Below are 9,861 nucleotides of genomic sequence, written 5' to 3'. Positions count from 1 at the left end.
GTCTAATGCTATCAGGACAGACACTCCCCTTGATGAGGTCCAGGATAGAATAAAAGCCCTTAAGTTGGCTAATTCTTTTATGACTGATGCTTCCCTTCAGGTTATCAAACTTAGAGCAAATATTTCAGGATTTGCTGTACTAACCTGCAGAGCCTTATGGTTAAAACCTTGGTCTGCGGATGTGTCATCTAAGTCTAAACTTTTAGCGATTCCTTACAAGGGAAAGACCTTGTTTGGACCGGGTTTGACGGAAATAATCTCTATTACGGGAGGAAAGGGTCATCTTCTCCCTCAGGATAAGAGGAACAAGCAAAAGGGACGTCAGAGTAATTTTCGTTCCTTTCGAAATTTCAAGGGAAATTCTTCCTCTTCCAAGCAAGAACAGTCTAAACCTTCCTGGAGACCAATCAGTCTTGGAACAAGGGAAAACAATCCAAAAAGCCTGCTATTGAATCAAAGACAGCAATGAAGGGCCTGCCCCCGATCCGGGACTGGATCTTGTAGGGGGCAGGCTTTCCTTCTTCGCTCAGGCTTGGGTTCGAGATGTTCAGGGTCCTTGGGCAGTGGACATAGTGTCCCAGGGATACAAACTAAAGTTCAAAAATTTTCCTCCCAGAGGCAGGTTTCTGCTTTCAAGGTTATCTGTAGACCAGACAAAAAGTGAGGCATTCTTACACTGTGTATGGGACCTCTCCAAACTGGGAGTTATAGTTCCTGTTCCGATGCAGGAACGGGGTCTGGGGTTTTATTCCAATCTGTTCGTGGTTCCCATAAAGGAGGGAACCTTCAGACCAATTTTAGATCTCAAGAGTCTAAACAAATTCCTCAGAGTGCCATCCTTCAAAATGGAAACTATTCGTTTATGACAATGGTGGATTTAAAGGACGCGTTCCTGCATTTTCCTATTCACAGGGATCATCACAAGTTTCTAAGGTTTGCATTTCTAGACAAACACTTTCAATTCATGGCTCTTGCTCCCAGAATTTTCTCAAAGGTTCTGGGATCTCTGTTGGCGGTGCTCCAATTACAGGGCATTGCGGTGGCGCCCTATCTGGACGACATCCTGGTCCAGGCGCCATCCTTTCAACAAGCAAGGTACCACACGGATATGTTGTTATACTTCCTGCGATTTCACGGATGGAAGGTAAATTTGGAAAAGAGCTCCTTAGTTCCAAAATACAAGGGTAACTTTCTTGGGAACCATAATAGAATCCCTATCAATGAAAATTTTTCTGACAGAAGTCAGGAAATCAAATTCAGTCCGCTCCTCGGCCATCAGTGGCTCAGTGCATGGAGGTAATCCGGCTGATGGTGGCGGAAATGGACATCATCCCGTTCGCTCGTTTCCACCTCAGACCTCTGCAGTTAGACATGCTCAGTCAATGGAACGGAGATTATGTGGATTTGTCTCCACGAATACAGCTGGTGCAGGAGGCAAGGGATTCTCTTCTTTGGTGGTTGTCTCAGGATCACCTCTCCCAGGGAACCAGCTTTCGCAGACCCTCTTGGGTGATTGTGACAACAGATGCCAGCCTTCTAGGATGGGGAGCAGTCTGGGGCTCTCTAAAGGCGCAGGGAACATGGACTCAGTCAGAGTCTGTTCTACCCATAAACATTCTGTAGCTGAGAGCAATCTTCAATGCTCTTCTGGCCTGGCCCCAGTTAGCCTCGGCCCAGTTCATCAGGTTCTAGTCGGACAACATAACTTCAATGGCTTACATCAACCATCAGGGAGGAACACAGAGTTCCTTAGCCATGACATAGGTAGCCAAGATAATTTGGTGGGCGGAGAACCACAAATGTTGTCTGTCGGCGATCCACATCCCAGGGGTGAACAACTTGGAGGCGGACTTCCTGAGCAGATAGACCTTTCATCCGGGGGAGTGGGAACTCCATCCGGAAGTGTTTTCCCGTCTTATTCTCAAATGGGGTCAGCTGGAATTAGATCTCATGGCATCTCGGCAGAATGCCAAGCTTCCGAGGTACGGATCGAGGTCAAGGGACCCTCAGGCTGTACTGATAGACGCCCTGGAAGTACCTTGGAATTTCAGTCTTGCATACCTATTTCCTCCTTTTGCTCTTCTTCTTTGGGTCAATCAAGCAGGAGAGAGCCTCGGTGATCCTCATTGCACCGGCTTGGCCTCATAGGATTTGGTATGCAGACCTGGTGGAAATGTCATCTCTTCCACCTTGGAGACTTCCGTTGAGGAAGGACCTTCTAATTCAGGGGCCCTTCCTTCATCCAAATCTAGTTTCTCTGAAGCTGACTGCTTGGAGATTGAACGAATAATTTTATCCAAGCTGGGATTTTCAGATTCGGTCATTGAGTCCATGATTCAGGCTTGTAAGCCTGTGACTAGAAAGATTTACCATAAGATATGGCATAAATACCTATATTGGTGTGAATCCAAGGGATACTCTTGGAGTAGAGTTAGGATTCCTAGAATTCTGTCATTTCTCCAAGAAGTTTTGGAGAAGTAATTATCGGCAAGTTCCCTTAAGGGTCAAATATCTGCCTTGTCTATTTTGTTACACAAATGTCTGGCAGATGTGCAGTTGTTTTGTCAGGCCATGGTCAGGATGAGGCCTGTGTTCAAACCAGTTACTCCTCCCTGGAGTAATTTAGTCCTTAAGGTTCTTCAAGGGGCTCCGTTTGAGCCTATGCATTCCTTAGATATTAAGTTGTTATCTTGGAAAGTTTTGTTTCTTGTTGCTATTTCATCTGCTCGTATAGTGTCAGAGATCTCGGCATTACAGTATGACTCTCCTTACCTTATTTTTCATTCAGATAAGGTAGTTTTACGTACCTAGTTAGGGTTTCTCCCTAAAGTACTTTCTGACCGGAAAATTAATCAGGAGATTGTTGTTCCTTCTTTATGTCCTAATCCTTCTTCTCAGAAGGAACGACTTCTGCACAATCTAGACGTGGTACATGCACTAAAATTTTATTTACAGGCAAATAAGGATTTTCGTCAGTCTTCTGCCTTGTTTGTAGTTTTCTCGAGAAAACGTAAGGGACAGAAAGCTACGGCTACTTCTCTTTTCTTGTGGCTGAAGAGTATCATACGGTTTGCCTATGAAACTGCTGGACAGCAACCTCCAGAGAGTTATGGCTCATTCCAAGAGAGCTGTTGCTTCCTGATGGACATTCAAAAATGAAGCTTCTGTGGAACAGATTTGCAAGGCTGCAACTTGGTCCACTCTTCACTTTTTCAAAATTCCACAAATTTGACACTTTTGTCTTGGCTGAGGCCGCTTTTGTGAGAAAGGTTCTTCAAGCAGTGGTGCCTTCTGTTTAGGTTACCTGTCTTGTCCCTCCCTTATCTGTGTACTCTAGCTTGGGTATTGATTCCCAATAGTTATTAGATCCATGGACTCATCGTGTCATTAAAAAGAAAATTTATGCTTACCTGATAAATGTATTTCTTTTTGACACGATGAGTCCACGGCCCGCCCTGTTCTATAGACAGGTTGTTGGTTTGTTATAAACTTCAGACACCTCTGCACCTTGTTGCTTCCTTTCTCTCCTTTACTTCAGTTGAATGACTGGGGTTGGAGGGAAGGGAGTTGATATTTAACAGCTTTGCTGTGGCGCTCTTTGCCGCCTCCTGCTGGGCAGGAGTGATATTCCCAATAGTAATTAGATGATCCGTGGACTCATCGTGTCAAAAAATAAATAAATTTATCAGGTAACCATAAATTTTCTTTTCTTTCTAATGACACAGTGAGTCCACGGATCATCTCTAATTACTATTGGGAATATCACTCCTGGCCAGCAGGAGGAGGCAAAGAGCACCACAGCAAAGCTGTTAAATATCACCTCCCTTCCCTCCAACCCCAGTCATTCTCTTTGCCTACGTTAAGAGCAAGGAGGTGGTAAAGTTTAGGTGTCTGGAAGATTCTTCAATCAAGATTTTATTATTTTCCAGAAGTGCAAGTTTGTTCTGCTTTTTCCTGGGGTTTAGCCATAGCCCATGTCAGTCTCTTCAGTAGAGCAGTGGTGGCTTTTAAGCAATTGGGAACTTGTGGGGTATAATCCTCACTGCGCCTCCCAAATAGTTATTGCTGCCCTAACTTGAAAGCCTGAGTGAGATCCCTGTCTTTTCCTATTTCCACAGGTGCATGTGAGGGAGGATTCCTCTCAAACCTAGTGAACTGCCCTGCTGCCAGGCAGATTACATAGAGGTAAGTGCTAATTTTATTTTTCTAGGGAGTATACAAAAAAATATCACTTTAACAGTTAATTCTGTTGGGACATCAGACTCATTTACCCTATTGTGAGGTCATAGGACAATGGGAGGCAGTTTGTGCAGGCACTGGGGACGAGAGGAGCAGGGACTATAAAATCAGTTAAAATGTATTATTCCTGTCTGGGTGGTTGTGTTACTCCTGGCGGCTTTACCTTCAGAGTGAATATTGATGCCGGCCGGGAGATTCAGGTTGTGACGCCCACGATGGGTGGGGCTGTTTTGAAGCGGCAAAATAATTGCATGCTTTTTCCTTCTTACTCATTTCCGTGTCGAGTGTCGGATGTGTCCTTCCTTGTTGCGGTTCCACTTTTCTGTTTTAGTGGTCTCCGGATACCGAGTGGAGCAGCTCTGAGTTGAATCCAGATATCTCTAACAATATTATCTCCGGCGGTCCGCAGGACAGGTAGGCACCTTAGCCGGGCTGGCTGAGGTGTAGAGGCTGTCTTGGGTGCTCTAAGACATAAATTTTATTTTTTGCAAGATAAAAAATTGTCGTTTTAAAATTTAAAGGGACAGTAGCGTTTTTTGTGACATAATTTAAAAGGATAAATAAAAGCATTTTATTTTTCATTTGTTTAATTCTTGGGTAAAGATGGACCAAGAGGCCCTACAGAATGTTACTTGTTCTTTATGTAGTGATGCTAATGTAGAACCACCAATCCCTTTCTGTTTCTCATGTATTGAGATAACATTAAATTACAGGGATAGACTTTTTGATTCTGAGCCAGCATTGTCTAAGGCAGATGCTGTTCAGGGGTCTCCTGAAAATGTTTGATATGCCTCAGCTTTCTCCTCAAATGTCCCAAACTTTATCGTCCACACATGCAGTGCCCTGCGCTTCCTCTCAAACTCCGGTTGGAATTCGTTGCATCGCTACCCTTATGTCTTCTGAGGTAACTGATGCGATGTCTGCCTTTCCCATGCTGCAGGGAAAGCGCAAGAGGAAATCTAAAGATTCAGTGAGTAAGGTTTCTGACAGTCGTGGCTATTGCGAAGGTTCCTTTCCAGAAATCTGAGGAAGATACTTCTGTGGCATCTGAGGGGGAAATCTCACTCGGACAGTGTAATTCCTTCTGATGCTGAAGTTATATCATTCAGATTTAAGCTGGAACACCTCTGTTTATTACTCAAGGAGATTTTGGCTACCTGGGATGACTCTGACACTACTGTCGTAGTCAATCCTAAGAAGTCTAGTAAATTAAGCAAGTATTTGATGTACCTTCCATGGTGGAGGTTTTCCCTGTACCAGATTGGGCTACAGAGATTATTGCTAGGGAATGGGAGAGACCTGGTATCACTTTTTCTCCATCCCCAATTTTTAAGAAGATGTTTCCTATTGCTGACTCTATCAAGGAGTCTTGGCAGACGGTCCCCAAGGTGGAAGGGGCAATTTTCACTTTGGCTAAGAGAACTACTATTCCCTTAGAGGATAGCTGTTCCTTTAAGGATCCTATGGATAACAAGTTGGAGAGTTGCTTAAAAAGATGTATGTACACCAGGGTTTACAATGGCAACCTGCGGTGTGTATTGCTACCGTCACCAGCACGGTGGCATACTGGTTTCATGCGCTGTCTGATTCTATTCAGACAGACACTCCCCTTGAAGAGATCCAGGATAGAATCAAGGCCCTTAAGTTGGCCAATTACTTTATTACGGATGCTTCCCTACAGGTTATTAAGCTGGGAGCAAAGATTTCGTGTTTTGCCGTTCTGGCCTGCAGAGCCTTATGGTTGAAATCCTGGTCTGCGGATGTTTCGTCTAAGTCTAAGCTTTTGGCAATTCCCTACAAGGGTAAGACCTTGTTTGGGCCGGGCTTGGCTGAAATTATTTACAACATTACGGGAGGAAAGGGTAATTTCCCTCAGGATAAGAGGAATAAAACAGAAGGGATGTCAGCGTAATTTTCGTTCCTTTTCGAAACGTCAAAGGTAAGCCTTCCTCTCCCTCTGCCAAGCAAGATCAGTCCAAACCTTCCTGGAGGACCAACCAGTCTTGCAACAAGGGGAAGCAATCTAAGAATCCCATTAATGAGTCAAAATGAAGGGCCTGCCCTGATCCGGGACCGGATCTTGTGGGGGGCAGACTTTCCTTCTCTCAGGCCTGAGTTCAAGACCTTTCCTCCCAGGGGCAGGTTTCTGCTCTCAAGATTATCTGTAGACCAGATAAAAAGAGAGGCGTTCTTACACTGTGTCCGAGACCTTTCTGACCTATGAGTGATAGTTCCTGTTTCAATGCAGGAACAGGGTCTGGGATTTTATTCCAATCTGTTTGTGGTTCCCAAAAAAGAGGGAACTTTAAGACCAATTTTAGACCTCAAGAGTCTAAACAAGTTCCTCAGAGTATCATCCTTCAAGATGGAAACTATTCATTCCATTCTTCCCTTGGTTTAAGAGGGTCAATTCATGACAACAGTAGATTTAAAGTAAGCGTACCTGCATGTTCCCATCCATAGGGATCATAACAAGTTTCTGAGGTTCGCATTTCTAGACAAACACTTCCAGTTTGTGGCTTTTCCATTTGGCCTTGCCACAGCTCCCAGAATTTTTTTCAAAGGACCTGGGATCACTGTTGGCAGTGCTCCGGTTGCAGGGCATTGCAGTGGCGCCTTATCTGGACAACAGGCGCCAACCCTTCAACAAGCAAATAGAAGGTGAATTTGGGAAATAGTTCCTTAATTCCAGCTACAAGTGTAGAGTTCCTGGGAACCATAATAGATTCCCTATCAATGAAAATATTTCTGACAGAGGAAAGAAAATTAAAGATCTTCGACTCTTGTCTGACTCTTCAGTCCTCTCCTCGGCCGTTAGTGGCTTAATGTATGGAGGTGATAGGTCTGATGGTAGCTGCCATGGACATCATTCCGTTTGCCCGTTTCCACCTCAAACCTCTGCAGTTATTCATGCTCAGGAAGTGGAACGGGGATTACACGGATCTGTCCCCGCGATTACATCTGGATCAGGCGACAAGAGATTCTCTTCCTTGGTGGTTGTCTCAGGAACATCTCTCCCAGGGAACCTGCTTCCGCAGACCTACCTAGGTGATTGTGACAATGAACGCCAGCCTACTGGGATGGGGAGCAGTCTGGGGCTCGCTAAAGGCTCAGGGGACATGGCCTTGGGGGGAGTCTGTTCTCCCCATAAACATTCTAGAGCTGAGGGCAATCTTCAATGATCTTCTGGCCTGGTCTTACTTAACTTCAGCCCAGTTTATCAGGTTCCAGTCGGACAACATAACTTCAGTGGCTTACATCAACCATCAGGGAGGAACGCGGAGTTCCTTGGTCATGTCAGAGGTAGCCTGGATTATTCAGTGGGCGGAGACCCACAACTGCTGTCTATCTGCGATTCACATTCCTGGAGTGGACAATTGGGAAGCGGATTTTCTGAGCAGACAGACTTTTCACCCGGGGGAGTGAGAACTTCATCCGGAGATGTTTTCCAACTTGATTCTCAAATGGGGACAGCTGGAGCTGGATCTCATGGCATCTCGACAGAATGCCAAGCTCCTGAGGTACAGGTCAAGGGATCCTCAGGCTGTACTGATAGATGCTCTGCTGGTTCCCTGGAAAACCAGTCTAGCATACCTATTTCCTCCGTTTGCTCTCCTTCCACAGGTTATTGCTTGAATCAAACAGGAGAAGGTGTCGGTGATCCTCATTGCACTGGCGTGGCCTCGCAGGATCTGGTATACAGACCTAGTGGAGATGTCTTCTCTTCCACCTTGGAGACTTCCACTGAGGAAGGACCTTCTCGTTTCTCTGAAGCTGACTGCTTGGAGATTGAACGCTTAATTTTATCTCATTGCGGTTTTTCAGAGTCGGTTATTGAGACTTTGATTCAGGCTCGTAAGCCTGTAACTAGGAAGATTTACCATAAGATATGGCAGAAATATCTGTATTGGTGTGAATCCAGAAGCTACTCTTGGAGTAGAGTTTGGATTCCTAGAATTTTATCCTTTCTCCAAGAAGGTCTGGAGAAGTGTTTATCTGCAAGTACCTTGAAGGATCAAATATCTGCCTTGTCTATTTTGTTGCATAAATGTCTGGCTGGTGTACCAGACGTGCAATCTTTCTGTCAGGCCTTGGTCAGAATCAGGCCTGTGTTCAAACCTGTTACTCCTCCCTGGAGTCTTAACCTTGTTCTTTAAGTTCTTCAGCAGGCTCCATTTGAGCCTATGCATTCCTTAGATATTAAGATGTTATCTTGGAAAGTTTTGTTTCTTGTTGCAATTTCTTCTGCTCGTAGAGTCTCAGAGCTCTCGGCATTGCAGTGTGAATCACTTTACCTTATTTTTCATTCAGATAAGGTAGTTCTGCGTACTAAGTTAAGCTTCCTCCCTAAAGTGGTTTCGGATAGGAACATTAATCAAGAAATCGTTGTTCTATCTTTGTGTCCTAACCCTTCTCATAAAGAGCGTCTGCTGCACAACCTAGATGTGGTGTGTGCTTTGAAATGCTATTTACAGGCGACAGGATTTTCGCCAGTCTTCTGCTTTGTTGTTTTCTCTGGGAAACGCAAGGGTCAGAAAACTACGGCTACTTCTCTTTCTTTGTGGCTGAAGAGTATAATTCGTTTGGCCTATGAAACTGCTGGACAGCAGCCTCCTGAGAGGGTCACGGCTCATTCCTCGAGGGCTGTTTCCTCTTCCTGGGCATTCAAAAATGAAGCTTCTGTGGAACAGATTTGCAAGGCTGCAACTTGGTCCTCTACACAGTGTAATGCTTGTGGGATACTCCTCTATCAGACCAAACTCGGCCAGTAGTCTTGTTATCCCGGCGTTGAGCTGGAATGATAGGGAATATCCCAGAGCAGAGAAAGATAAAGAGATGAGGAGAGCGGCAATCACCACAGACAGGACAGTCCCCAGTGGCAACAGTGGAGCAGTCCAAAGATAAACCACTTGAATAGTCAGACAGGCAGGGATTGGCAAGAGTACAGCAGTCCAAGGATAAACCACTTGAAAAGTCAGGCAGGCAGGGATTGGCAACAGTAAAGCAGTCCAAGGGCACGCCACTAGAATGGTCAGGCAGGCAGGGTTTGGCAGCAGTAAAGCAGTCCAAGGGCACACCACTAGAATGGTCAGGCAGGCATGGTTTGGCAACAGTAAATCAATCCAGCAGGTTAAGGGTTAAGGTAGGTTGAGTAGTCAGACAGGCAGGTTCAGCAGCAGCAAACAATCCAGCAGTTTAAGGGTTAAGGTAGGTAGAGTAGCCAGACAGGCAGGTTCAGCAACAATAAGAGGCACAGGGAGGAACGATCTGTCGCACCCAGGAGCACACAAGGCAACACCTATACTTGGGCAGTGACAGATCGTTCCTCCCAGATTTAAATAGGCGCAGATTCGCGCCTCAGAGGTCCGCCTGGCATCGAGCGTGCGACAATGACGTCAGCACCGCACGCATCCAGAGCTGACATTGCCCCTGACAACGAGCAGAGAAGGAGACGCTGCGCCCCTAGCAACCGCTAGAGTGGCGCGGCGTGACATAGCCCCCTTCTCAAGGGTTCCCTCCGGGAACCAGAGTCGGCCTCAAAGGATGAGCAGCATAGAACCCAGGAACGATCTGCCATGGAGTAACCCTTCCAATGTATCAGATACTGTAGTTGTCTGCACC

This window comes from Bombina bombina, chromosome 7 (genome assembly GCF_027579735.1).
Source record: "Bombina bombina isolate aBomBom1 chromosome 7, aBomBom1.pri, whole genome shotgun sequence".
NCBI classification, from domain to species: domain Eukaryota; kingdom Metazoa; phylum Chordata; class Amphibia; order Anura; family Bombinatoridae; genus Bombina; species Bombina bombina.
The sequence above is the reverse complement of the archived record's forward strand: the minus strand, read 5'-3'. Positions refer to the sequence as shown.